The sequence below is a fragment of the Schistocerca nitens genome, chromosome 5 (genome assembly GCF_023898315.1).
Source record: "Schistocerca nitens isolate TAMUIC-IGC-003100 chromosome 5, iqSchNite1.1, whole genome shotgun sequence".
Classification (NCBI taxonomy): Eukaryota; Metazoa; Arthropoda; class Insecta; order Orthoptera; family Acrididae; genus Schistocerca; species Schistocerca nitens.
In genome coordinates, this window is record NC_064618.1 from 697629202 (window position 1) to 697643543 (window position 14342).

A 14342-nucleotide genomic window follows, 5' to 3' on the forward strand; every position below is an offset into this window, starting at 1 on the left:
TTCAAATGGCACGTTCTAGTGTGCCCCGTGTATTCTCAAGGCAGTTGACTTCTGGAGAACCTGGAGGCCATTGCATCCGAATGATTCTATGCTCCACTACGAAGGTGTTCACAAGATTGTGACGATGGGGAGCGTACACTGTCGTCACCAGCGTCGCACACACTCCATTATGTTCACCAGATGGAACCAGAATGCATACAACAATGTCGTACTGATACTTCACAACAGTTATCCTCCCTTGTGCTGGCACAAGGAGTATTCTGCGACTAGACATGATTCCATCCCAAAATATGAATGAACTGTCATGAGTCACGATAAGTGGGGTGGTCTACGATACTGTTAGGGTGGAAACATTGTCGTCGTTGCATCCACACACAATATCAGTATTGTCAGGGTTAAGAATGATACAGATCTAATAAAAAAGAGCTCTGCGTCCCACTGCTGCCTGGTCCCCAAAGACTGGTTTGGTGCTCATGCCACACGAGCCCCTCTCCGAACCACATTTAGAGGACAAGCGATTTTGGTCTTCTGGGACCTATTTTGTACCGTTTGTGGTCACACCTCCATTCCTGCAGTTCTCTAATGCTGCCGCCGTAGACTTGTAGCATTCTGTTCGGGGTTTCTGCTTCTCTTATACACAGATATCGGTCCTGCACCACCGCATTTTTTCTCCTGCGGCCACTGCTGGGATGATCCTCAACGAATCCTGTCACTAGGAACTTGTTCCAGATTCTAGACACATCATGTTGACTCACAGCAACATCCGCTGCGATGTTCATCAGTCTCTTTCCCCGTTTCGTTAGTGAGACTATATGGAGTGTATGAAGAAGGTATCTGTTCTTTCACACATGTCCAAAGAAACAGATATCGTCTTCATATAGTTAAGGCTAACCAACCATTGACCTCCTTCTTCTGTGCGGATGCACACGTATTGCCCGAACTATTACGGGACTCGGCAAGATTGTCTGCCGCGAGTAAAGAGTGTAATGGGCAGGGGCACTACGAACGAAGTGTATGGACATTAAGTTGGGAATGTGGGTCTCACGGGGAGCGAGCAAGCGATAAGTCCCTGCAGTCTTACTATCCTCTGTGCCCCCGGTGGCTCAGCTGCATAGAGCGTCTGCCATGTAAGCAGGAGATCCCGGGTTCGAGTCCCGGTCGGGGCACACATTTTCAACTGTCTCCGTTGATATATATCAACGCCTGTCGACAGCGTACGGAGTGTTGTCCGAATCATCCTGAAGCAGCACAAGTCTCGTACTGACACACAGCACAAGAAATGCAATGTTTGCAGATGACATGGCTTCCACAGGTTACACATATTGCTTCCTCGATAGGAACATGGACCACAAACAAATCAGTGCATTAAAATCATAAAGTGTTTCTGGATCACAACGCTCAATATTAAAGTTTCGTTAATTTACTTTAACCACTGTATTACTTTTCCACGTAGTCACCTTGGCTGTCCCACTATTCGTTGCATAGATTCCAAAGTGTTGAACACGGCATAAAAGAAATCTGGGTGCAGCTCCACGAGTCATTTAACAACTGTCTCCTCAACGTCGGCAACGATTCCACAGTGGTGAGCTGCCAGGTGATTTTTTATCAATGTGAAGAGACGAAAATCTCTAGGCGCGAGGTCAGTTCTACGAAAGGTATTCCATTAGAGTTATCGGAAACGCTGAAAGCATAGCGCGTAACCGATGCCGTATGTGGTGTTGCGTCATCGTGCAACAACACGACAGCATTTCTGGTGTGTAAGTCAAACCATCCACCTTCAAACTATATTTCGAAGCGGAACGGCCCATCTATCGCCATCTAGTGGTAGCGTTCGAAAATTTTGATTGTCTCGTCTATTGAGAAATTGAATTTAATTCGCACGGGGATATTTATACACCAATGAGAGCTCTTGTTTTCTTAGTTGCTGAACCATTCTCGTACACAGACAGGGTCAATGAAGAAAGTCATATTACCGGTAATAGTTCGTAAAAGCTACAGGGTATCAAAATAAGAATTTTCGGAAATAAAACTTTAGAAGAATATGGCTCTGTAACTAATGTCAAATACAGTTTCTTTCCAATTGTGTAGAATATTACCAGATATTTACGTACGGTAATTTAACAGACGTCAGCAGAAAGTGGCCTGCAACAATTCAACGACTTAAGTTAGTGTATTCTCAGAGATCATAAGACACCCCATCTCCGCAGTTACTCGGTCTTTCAGTATTGTATCTCCAAAGGTTCTGTCTTCTTATGGGGTGTACTTCCCTAAAGGCATTACCATCCACCGTGGCCAGCGAAATGGCTGACCCTTGGATTTAGTAAAAGTGACCAACGAAGACTGATAATTTATGGAGATATTAATAGAGTATGTTGCATAAATATTATACAGCCTGTGCTCAATAGCTTGTGAATTATGGAATAACTTTATGTACAGGAAGAAATTATTTGTCACCAGGTTCGAGCCTCCCATCATCAACAGCTATAATAAAGTGGCAACAACCGAACCATCAGAGAAGGAGGCTCAAATCCAGTAGAGTCTCTTTTTCGCGTACTTGCCAATACTGTGACGTTTTATACACCAACTGTTTTGGAGAGTCAATTTAGGTGTTCTGCATAATAATCTGTTATCTCAGACTTCACTCAGACATCTTCAAACACTTATCCCTAACTATTCTTGAAATAGTAAGAATGGATACATGTTTTGTTTGGCTGAGTTCATGGTTAACCGATATTGGAAAAGTAAGATAGCGTCTTAAACCCGTTTCGACGTTTTCACTGGAAATGGTGCAGAAGCTCTTACGTATTTGGGAAGGACGCGGAGGATATCAGCCGTGTACGTTTCATGAGAATGTGTCAGCAAAAACGTAGGGGAATTGCAGAAAAAGTAAATTGGGAAACAAAGAGGTGGATTCGGAACCTCGTCCTCCCGATTGCAGTTCCAGCGTCTTACCAATGCACCATCTCTCGAGGTGTACGGATGACCGGTAATGGGACAACACTGTTCTTAGAAGTGACTTACTGCTGTTCTTATCTGTAAACCTCATTATTTATTAAGGCGTAGAGCTATTTATTACTATTATAAATCAGCGAATGCTTTTGATAGTAGAGGGCCCACCCAAACTACGTCGAGAAAATTTCAGATATTGTCAGTTGAGTTTTACGGAGTATTCTGGCACGAGGGACTCGTTGTGTTAGCGGATATTTGCAGATTTACTGCCTTCAATTACAGGCAACTGTTCTCCTATTCGCTTTTATCTTTGTATTAGTATTGCACTGAATATATCTGCACTGCAGTGTAAATGTCACCGGTACGCGCCGAGTGACTGGTTTTGAAGCTAATTTGATCCATTCACTCAAAGTATTCGTTATTGACAACAGTAAAGGCCAATCTCCGCTTCGGCGTCTAGCATACATCGGATACTGTTCGGTTCTAAACAAAGTTTGTTTTGCCGGCAGTGTTTGTTGTATGTTAAATTGATACACAATAGTATTGATAGGTTTAATGGTGAAGAATTTCCCGGGATCCACCTAATGGACTGGTTCACTGAACACGATGGAAGAGCGGCACAATGACGCAATGGTAAATTGTTTCCCAGGTGTGGTTTTGTGGTTGTTGCCTTACTCTGTGTTTTGCGTTGTGTATTCTGATGATTGTGTATTATACATTATTTTCAATGTCTGGAAAATATTTTTCCAGAAACTAAAAAGTAAGGGGGGGGGGGGAGGGAGGGTAACAAAACGGATAATTCACAAATAATGAGCCAGCGGATGCAACGTCGCTATTTACTTTTGTGTGCCACAGTGAATGTCCCATTCACCTTGCGATGAATTTTTATTATGCAGTCCAGTTCTTGCCTGACCTGTTAGAAAATGAGTTATTTTCGTCGGCTACAGAAAGCTGTAGCGGAAACAAGCCCGCAATATACAACTCTACAAGTTGTACAAAATTTTTTTCTAGTATCAGGTTAGCTGAGCTATTAAGACATAAATAGCATTTAAGTGAAAACTTTGATATATTGCCCCTTCCCTTAAACAAAACACCGCCAATTACGTGCTACGATACAGTTACAGATTTGGCATTTACACACAACCAACTCACTCGTAATACACAGCTTATGATATTTAACCAAACCTACTACCAAATGGACCGTCTGTGACAGAATACTCGCTCACATATATTTCCAAACTCGATCCTTTTGTACGGTCGGTTCTCGATCCCGACTTCGTCAAATCTCCAGGCGGATTCTGGTTACTCGAAAGTCACATTGTACATACAAAAATCGGAATTTCGAAACTTCATTATTTTTACCACGTTCTTGTTCACTTTTCGGCTCTACACGGTCAAGTTTAACTCATTATTACGCAAAAATATCATATGCATTCTGAGTTCCTAATGTTCGCGTCCGAACATGATGGTGACTGAACTCCGAATTGTCCTTAAACTTGAAGCAAGTCTTTAGCCGACAAAATGGTTGACAACGTACTGTCCTCCGATATTAAAATGAAACCGAGCAATCCAGCATTTTTTACAGTTGAGCAATCAGAACCTAATACGTTTTATGAAGAATTTATTAAAAAGAAATTTATGAAACCCATATATACGGATATTAGTCCCTCGTTAAAGAACTGAATTATCGTAAAATGTTTCTTGTTTTTCCAGTTCCCTAAACTGGCTAGTTACACTTCGTAGAGTACCCTCCAGAGTATTATTCACTCACTCTGTACAACCATAGTTCCCACACTATCATGTATGCAGCTAATGAACGTGATTATATTCATTTATTATACTATGTAGCACTGACACTGTCATTCACACTAATAATTAACAAATTAAATTAACAATAATTAATTAAAGTCGTAATACTAACGATAGATACCTTTTTTTAATTCAAAATATACAGTTTTCTAGGTAGGCTGGCCGGAGTGGCCGAGCGGTTCTAGGAGCTACAGCCTGGAACCGCGCGACCGCAACGGTCGCAGGTTCCAATCCTGCCTCGGGCATGGATGTGTGTGATGTCCTTAGGTTAGTTAGGTTTAAGTAGTTCTAAGTTCTAGGGGACTGATTACCTCAGAAGTTAAGACCCATAGTGCTCAGAGCCATTTGAACCATTCTTTTCCAGGTATGATTTCACAGTCTAACATCATTCGGTTGTGGTCGTAAGTACTCTCAGCTAGGTGCTAGATCGGATCGCACATCTGTCATGCTATATGCATCTGCTTCTTACTCACAACATTTACTGTGACACATCGTCCAAAAGACGAAAACCAAATTTCGGAAACAGTTTTTCGCTGTCGAGCTTACATGTTAAGGCACGAAGGGGATTTGCAACTATTCCAGTTCCTGATTTAGTCTGCACAATATATCTCTTCAGTTAAATATTGCATTAAAAACAAACAGATTGAAGCTTAGAGTAATATTTCTACTTCTCATTCACTGTGCAAAAAGTCAGTCAATCTATATTAGCCAATTTTTTTTTTTTTTTTTTTTTAACAGGTCGTAACCTGACAGCCCAAGCACATTTCAAAAGCGGTATTGGTAAATCGGTGGACTGGATGCCATACACCAAAATACTCAAAAAATATCCTGGAATAAATTACGTTATTTTACCGGCTCATTATAAAATAGTTACAAAAATGAGTATTTTTCGTTACTTACATAAATGTATGAGTTTTGAGTCTGTGATTCAGAATGCGTTTGTCTGCTTTCATCATTACGCGATAAAAAGAAGGGCACCCAAAAGTTTCCGATTAGGAGAAGATCGACAATGCGACGTAGCAAAGTTGTCGACTGTAGATTTATTTCTGTTTCCATAGAAAGACAGCAGAGGAGAGTTATGAGACGGCGGTTTGTTCGGACAGAGAGGCAGTATAAATACCGCGGAGCGACTAATAAGTAATCCGGAGGACGGACGCCGCGCTGTCATAACTCAGAGCGGACCCAGAGCGAGGGCTCGCGTGCTCTGCGACCGTTGGCCGCCCTCCAGCCAGGGAAGCGGCCGCTCGGCCGCGCCGCGCCGGGGCGCTTTCCAGACTCGGGGGCCATCCTTCATTTAGACCAGCCACTGCGAGCGCCGCCCACGTGACTGTGGCCGCCACAAACACGCCTTTTAGTGCCGTATCACTATCTAAATCTCCAAACTGTCGGGCACCAAGCGCAGAAGTTTCTGAATTAATCTAATAGCCCCTGGAGCACTTAGTGAAGTAATCTATTTGGATTCGAGCTGTCAAAGCTAAGGAGAAAAGTCTCATGAAACTGAAAAGTACACAGTCATTCCTAGATGCGCGCATTTCCACAGCCATAGATAGTAGATTCGCCGGAATAAAATTTATTGTGCCCATTACTCTTCACGTATAGTAAAATAGAGGACGACATGGAAGCACATTATAAATATCCTCAGACGTAGTGATCAAAGGATGAAGGCTGTTAATCGACAAAAAAAAGTAGCCTAATAGTATAGCAGTGGCAACGGCCTTGCTGATGTGGGTACACCGGCTCCCTCCAGATCACCGAAGTTAAGCGCTGTCGGGCGTGGCCGGCAATTGGATTGGTGATCATCCGCGCCGCCATGCGTTGTTGCCATTTTTCGGGGTGCACTCAGTCTCGTGACGCCAATTGAGGAGCAACTCGTCAGGACAGTAACGGATCCGGTCACAGAAAACCATCATAACGACCAGGAGAGCGGTGTGCTGACCACACGCTCCTCCTACCCGCATCCTCAACTGACGATGACATGGCGGTCGAATAGTCCGGATGGACCACTTGTGGCCTGAAGACGGAATGCTTTAATAGTATAGCAACTGCTCTGGCATTGATTCCTTTTTTCTTTAAGTCATCGATCTTCTGGCTAAATTGATGGGGCCCTCCAAGAATTCCTCTCCAGTGGGTACCCTTTCATCTCAGAGTAGCAATTGCAACCTACGCCCCCAAGTATTCGCTGGATGTATCCTAATCTCTGTCTTCCTCTGCAGTTTTCACCCTTTACAGTCCCTATGGCACAATGAAAGCTACTCCCTGAGAACAATGGGCTGTCATCCATTCACGTCTTCTTGTCAATGTTTCCCATATATTCCCTTCCTCCCCAATTCTGCGGAGAACCGCTTCATTCCCTATCTTAATTTTCAGCGTTTTACTGCAGCACAAAATCGCAAATGCCTGGGTTCTCTCCTGTTCCTTGATACTGGCTTCAATTCCGCGTGCAGCCTTATGACCTAGGCCATATCCAACTAAAGCCACTTCCACACTGATGATTAGAGCACTTAGGTTAGCAGCCTGGGGTTAATTATCCCCTGAGGGATAAAAAGTATTTTATTGGGGGTAAAAACACGAAGGGTTAGATTACGATTCGGTCACGAAACTAAACTGCTTCAAAAAATCTATTTCTCTACGTCTTTAGACTAATAACTACAAGATAGGCTGCTTCTTCTAAAAGTGTCAAAAATTAGCATTAACGCATGACGGTAGGTGGCGGTGGATCTTTGCGTGCAGTAGGTGATGTAAAGTTGCAGCTGGCTGCTTGCCTGTATTGTCGCCACAGTTCATTATTCACTCCTCTTTCGTTAGTTATTTAGTCACTTATTAGCTCACCTGCCAAAACTAAGGACATGAAGTGCGTGCCCCGATTTCACTACCTCCTCAACGTATTTCGGACTGAAGCGAGAAAAAGGAGACAGATGAGTGAAGTTTTTCTTATTCAAGCTCTAATTGTTGGGTAAGAAATTCCTATTTGACAACACTGCATTTCTTTCACTACTGGACATAAATAGCTGAGCCGATAAGAAATAATTTCTATTTTATCTGTCGTTTTCTTGCCACTGAACATTAATCCCATAAAGATCACTAAAACTGGCGTACACAACTATAATCTAAAAATTACAGTAAGGATAGGAATGGATTCAGCATGTATCCCAAGCCGGCTTTTTCACTGCAAAATAAACGTCGGAGACACAGGGGTGTAATTGCAGACGTTTGCATAGTCGCGATTACAAGGTTGTGACTCGAGGGAACATAGGGCGACAAAAATCCTTATGGAAGCTTATGAAACGTACTTATCAAACGTACGCATCAAAAACAGAAGAGCAAAAAGTTCGTGCTTACATTCATATACTTCGAGAAAGCCTATGATTCAGTAGACAGACACACACTGTACCAAATTTTAGAGGAGATGAGTTTGGACAGAAAATCCAGTGAGCTGGTTAAACAGACCTTGAGCAACACAACATCCAAGGTCAAGTTCAGAGGAAAGCTGTCGGAGGCCTTAAAGATCAAAATTGGTGTGATACAGGGAAGCGGACTCCTCCTTTGCTCTTTAATTGTGTCCTCGATAAGGTGATGAGAGAGTGGAGCACTGGGTGTAAGAATAAAGGAGTACGGGTAGATTGCCTAGTATTTGCAGATGACATTGTCATCTTGTCCGAATCACTAGACGAGGCAGTTAACCAAACTACAGGACTGCAGAGACAGGCAGCTAAAGCAGGTTTACAGATCTCTATCGAGAAGACATAATATATGACAAACATCACGACGGCTCCTAGATGGATGACAATAGGAGAAAGGAAAATTCAGAAGGTGGAGAGATTCAAATACCTTAGAGAATGGATAGACATTGAACTGACCGAAAAAGAAGGAGCATGTTCTTCGGACACATCCTCAGAATGGACCATGGGAGGTTAACACGGCGAATCACGCAATTTTTGATGAACAAGAAAACCAGAGTACGATGGATCCAAGAGATACAAAGAGACCTGGAAGAAATGGGATTACAGGAACTAGAGATATACAACAGGGTAATTTTAAAATAAAAATTTCAGTCCGTCAAAGCTTTCGACGACAGACCGAGGCCGAGAACAAAATCATCTGTGACACGAGAACGAAGAAAAATGCAAAGTATAAGAATGAAAGAAAACTGGGAAAGAAGGAATACAAAAGAAACGAAGCTGAAACGAATTAACGTGGTCATAAGGCGGCCAAAACGAAAGAAGAAGAAGAAGAAGAAGAAACGTACATTGTTGCAATATTCCCATTAATATAAAAATCACAACGCTTGTGCTCGCCAAAATGTCTCCTGTAAACGCCTGTTCTAGGAATGTATAGAAAAGGTGGCAGCGCTGCTCCTGTAAATCACATTACGTAAAGGATCACTGTTCAAACTCATTGTCATTCTTTGTGGCAACGTTTTCGCCTTTCCACGCAAAGAATCGTGTACGCATCTAGCTTTGATTCAAGGAAAGCATAAAGCCGGAAATTGAGTCATCTGCTGCGCTGCAAAGAAAAAGAAAATATTCTTTGTATAAAAGAACAAGAGCTACATTACTCGGTGAAGTAGTTACCTGTCAGAAAATGATTAATTTATGCATAACAAATTAAAAACGACAGATCTAGTATTCGCATGCTTTTCGTTACGCAGTCGTCAAATTATTGCAGGGAAACTATTAGGTAAAAATATTTGATTCTTTTACATTTTAGTCTCACATTGCTGTCTGATGATGAAGTGGCTACGCTTTCATTATTGATCTTATTTATTACGATTCTTTGAAGTTAAGTAACTCTCTTCCTTTTGTCCAAAGAATATGCAGGGAATTATGAGTGCAAAGTGCTACTGCTGATCCGTGGTAGGCAGAAACTGGAAGTCTGAAAATGCTGTTTTTTTCGAAATGCGTCCCCCAGCCATCTCTACATTCTTTCGAAAGGTTTTGTAGTCATTTAATTGATACATTTCTGCGAACGAAAGTAGCTAACATTTAGAAATGACTGTTTATGGCCATCCGGTGTGGCCGAGAGGATCTAGACGCTTCAGTCTGGAACCGCGCACCCGCTACGTTCGCAGGTTCGAATCCTGCCTCGGGCATGGATGTGTGTGATGTCCTTAAGTTAGTTAGGTTTAAGTAGTTCTAAGTTTTAGGGGAGTGGTGACCTCAGATGTTAAGCCCATAGTGCTCAGACCAATTGAACCATTTTTGACTGTTTATATTCATAACAGACCAATATCGGTTTCTCGTAAGTGGAGATTCGTTTGCCAGTCTTATGATTCATTTCGAATAATGTTAGTACGTTAAGGAGCATCCACATTGAGCGCCCCGCGTTGAACACTTTCCGCATGTTGTCGGTACTTCAACGGAATATAAGGATACACGCCCACTCAGTTTGGGCTGAGATGGGCCGCGCCGTGCATAGAGGTTCAAGTTGGGGCGGCGCCGTCTCGCAGCTGGAGCGAGTTGCAAGTTGCGATTGCTGCAGTATCAGTGGTTAAAACCAGTGTTAAAAAGTTGGGCAATATGTAGTGGAAATAACCTTTTCATTGAACTACTTGTAGGCAAGGCTGAACACTTCGATTTTTTTTTCTGTCGAATGTCGTTCAAAGACTTAACATCTGTTGTACATGAACCACGAAAAAGAACACAGATTACCCAAATGCCATATCAAGCCAACTGTTTTGCAACGGCACATTCGTTTCTGAGTTTCATGAATCTATTCAAGACATACAGAATATATCAGCTATTGTCATCGATGTATGCATGTTGTTCTTCGCTTCATCAGTTTCGCATGCGACATCACTGGCAACCCACTATCAGTCATTATTTGTTTTTATGCGATATTTATTGCTCTTAGGATCACACAACTCCTGCTTTTCTCTACAAAGAGCTATAAGTTGTTTAATTTCTTAGCTGCTACACGCATTACTTAGTAAGAAGACACTGCCGCAATGCGAATGTAAACACTCACTTGATCACTGCACCTGCAAAAATTAAACCATTTACGCATTATGTGGTATGCTGTAACTTATGAGACTGTACACTGCGTAGCGGAACAGTCTTATATTCACTTGTCACTTGTTTCTGACTCACGTCGGCACTGGCAATCTTGAGTCTGAGAATCCCACTATTCTGCAAGCACCGGATTCGAGACGCAATTCCACGAACTCAATTGAGTTGACGTTCAGAAGCAGCGTTCAGACAGTGAGTCGCCACTTTTGTTCTCAGAGCGTATTTGGCTTAAGACTACTGCAGCGTCTCTTTCTTAGACGTAAACATGGTGCTGCTACCCTGGCCAGTTCTTCTCTTTCCTTTACCAGCTAATCTAGAGAGCCCAATGGTAAACTACAAATCTAAAAGTCTCTGGTTCGGTCTCTGGTCAATCCTAGGGTTTTTGTCCCTCACTTATTACATCTTTTCACTCTGACAGTGTTTATTGATGTGAAAAATGCTGAGTTACTCCGTGTTTCGGAATCCACGTTTGACAGTACTTCCCTGTGTAACAGGCTCGGTAACTCACTTCAAATGTCAGAGGAAGGCAAGGACATACCACCTCCAAAAGGACCACGCCTAGTAAAACACCATGGTGTTGAAAGCAGTCTTCGGATTGATGAAGCTTTACTTTAATTCCATACAGCGATGTTAATATACGTGTTAAGCTTACAATGAACACTATATTGATGATTCTGACAATACGTCTAAGTGAATCTGAATAAATGGCAGGAGCAGTACGTAAATATGTATACACTTCAGCTACTACAAGTGCTTCATTATGAACTGAGGCCAGACGTTTACGTCAAAATATAAATTAACTTAATTCAGTTGAGAATAAACGTAAACCGGTACGCATCAACATCAGTTGCATTATGTTATTTTACTAATAATGCTACATTTTCGTGACTTATTTTTTAAATATGCATTTGGTGTGCTTCTTTCTCTTAAGTAAAAGCACTTCGGACAACTTTTCCTTCCATACCACGTGGAAGGAAAGATCATACAAAGACGCTTTCCCGCACTTGAGTTTTGTCTTGATAGTTGATAAAGGTGCAGTAAAGGGCTAACAGCAGAGAGCATGAGACCCATCAGATTAAAAGACCTCTTTGCAAGAGGTCACGCAGAGTTCGCTGGAAAAGATATTCAGTTCTTCAAACGCAAGTACCAGGACTGAAAAGTTCACGCATGGATTGATCAGGCTACTTTCTTCAGTCAATAGAAGCTGGTCTTGAAGCTTCATCGAATCGCCCTTCGAATTGCTGAAAACATGATACAATAGGAGAGAATCTCATCAAGCCTTGCTTACTAGAAACAGTGAAGTAAGTTCTAAGAGAGCAACATGTAGAAAAGATGAACAAACTACCTCTTTCTAACAACACAGTCAGAAGTCGTATCGAGGACATGAGTTGGGATATTTTGGACAAAGCACTCAACGGAATAAGATGAAGTAATTTTTTTGCACAGCAGTTAGATGAATCGACTGACGTTGCATCCTGTTCCCAGCTCTTTGTCTATGTTCGATATGTAAAAGAAGATGGCCTGAAAGAAGCAGACATGTACTCGGATTAATAGGACACTACCACACGCAGCGAGGATGTATTCCGATCAGTAAAGAATTTAATTGAATGAAATAAGTTGCAGTGGTCGAATTAGGTGGGTGTATGCACAGGTGGAGCACATTCCATGTTGGGCGTTTGCTCTGGATTCCACAGACTGGTGAAAGAAGTTTGCTCCGAATGCAACATTCAGCCATTGCACTGTACTTCGCTAAGCTTTGGTGATGAAAACACTTCCTTCTGGTTTGCTGAATGTACCCACTTGTGTAGTGAACATAAAAGTTCTCAAAGACTTGTGCAAATAGGTTGGAGCGAAATTCGATGTGCTTTTGTTCCACACAGAAGATCGATGGCTGTCACGTGGCAACGTGTTGCAGAGAGTACTTGAGCTCCGGCTATAAATTGTTTTCTTTCTGGAAAGGGCGAGAACGGAAAAGGAGAAAGACTTACCTCCGAGAATAACAGATAATATACTAATTTACAAAGTGGAATACCTTACGGATTTCTTTGCAGAAATCAATACGCTGAACATCGGCTTACCACGAAGTATGGTGATTATTTTGACGGCATAAGATAAAGTAGCAGTTTTCTTCGGGGGTTGGACTTGACCAACACAGGGATGAAGTTCAAGACATTTCGTTGTTCACAGAACTGACAGTAATGCTCGATACCAACAATGGAAAATGCTCATTCACAAATGAAATGAGTCGGCAGTTACCATCAGTAATAAATTCTATCAGTAACTGTCTTCCTGGACTGGGAATCGACGGCTAAAGGCCTGTGTTTTAAGACCGTCTTCAGTGAACAAAGGAATATTTTCAGATACTGAAATTCAACCCAAAGCAGAATTTTTAGGACTACGTGAAGACAACACACTGAAAATATATTTGTCTAAAACAGAACTGGTAACAATTTTGAAAAAGGTCGGTGGCTAATATCCATTATTATCAGTAAAACATTAACTTATAGGTGTGTATGTGGATTTGCGACTATGGTGGCAATGAAAACAAAAGCAAGGAACCGATTGAACTGGGAACACGATCTACGGTATGCACTAGCAGAGACCGAACCGAGTACAAAAGCTTGTTGAAAATAAGCAATATCAACCATCTCACTGCCTTTCATTATTTGTTGGTTTAATACCACACTTACAAAAACATGTGAGTTGTATTTGTTGAACGCTAATAAATTGTTGTGCATTTTCCGGTAATTTTAAAAATTGGAACGTTCAAACCTTTTTGCAGTATTGATAAGTAAAGATGGGTCAGTCTTTTTGCAGGCATACAATTGTTTCGTTTTAATACCCCGACATATTTCACCACAATTGTGGCATCCTCAGCGGGTTTTTTCTTTTATTTTTCTTTCAATTTATGACAATGAGTTCTGTGACTGCCAGTGGAGATCGTCTACCGGTCTAGATTAGTAAATCATGTCATAATTGCTGAATTTGGATTGTACTGAGTTGTGGCTGCATTGTATTTTCTACCTAACTTGTTTTTGTTGTTTTTATACATTTGGAAGGACGTTTTCTGCTGCTCATATATAAGTTTCTGTCAAGAATAATACATCGCTTGGATAAAAATTAGTGGCAACAATGCCGTAACCTGAAGAATGCGCCTCACATGGTATTCTCGCTGTTTGTACTGATAGCAGACGTCCAGTTGAAGTAGTGCAGTGAGCAGCGACCGCTGTGTTTGAGTTGCTGTGTGCACTGCCTGTAAGTGCGGATTTCGCGTTCGATTGCGCTAAGGAGCTCCTGCGTACATGGGAGTGGGAGCCACTGAAACATCCGCTGTGTTCACCTGAAATGAGTACTTGTGATTCAGACATGTTCACCCAAATAGAAGGACATCTTCGTGGCACGCGCTACATCACAGGAGAAGAGCCGGCCGTGGTGGCCGAGCGGTTCTAGGCGCTCAGTCCGGACCCGCGCGACTGCTACGGTCGCAGGTTCGAATCCTGCCTCGGGCGTGGATGTGCGTGCTGTCCTTGGGTTAGTTAGGTTTAAGTAGTTCTAAGTTCTAGGGGACTGATGACCTCA

General features: G+C 42.1%; 1 protein-coding gene across 2 annotated transcripts in view; it reads left to right on the forward strand.

Annotated features, from left to right (window-relative positions):
* LOC126259427 (selection and upkeep of intraepithelial T-cells protein 6-like) overlaps positions 1-14342 on the forward strand; it is a 475400-nt gene that overhangs the window by 329428 nt on the left and 131630 nt on the right. The gene's annotated exons all lie outside the window — the stretch shown is intronic.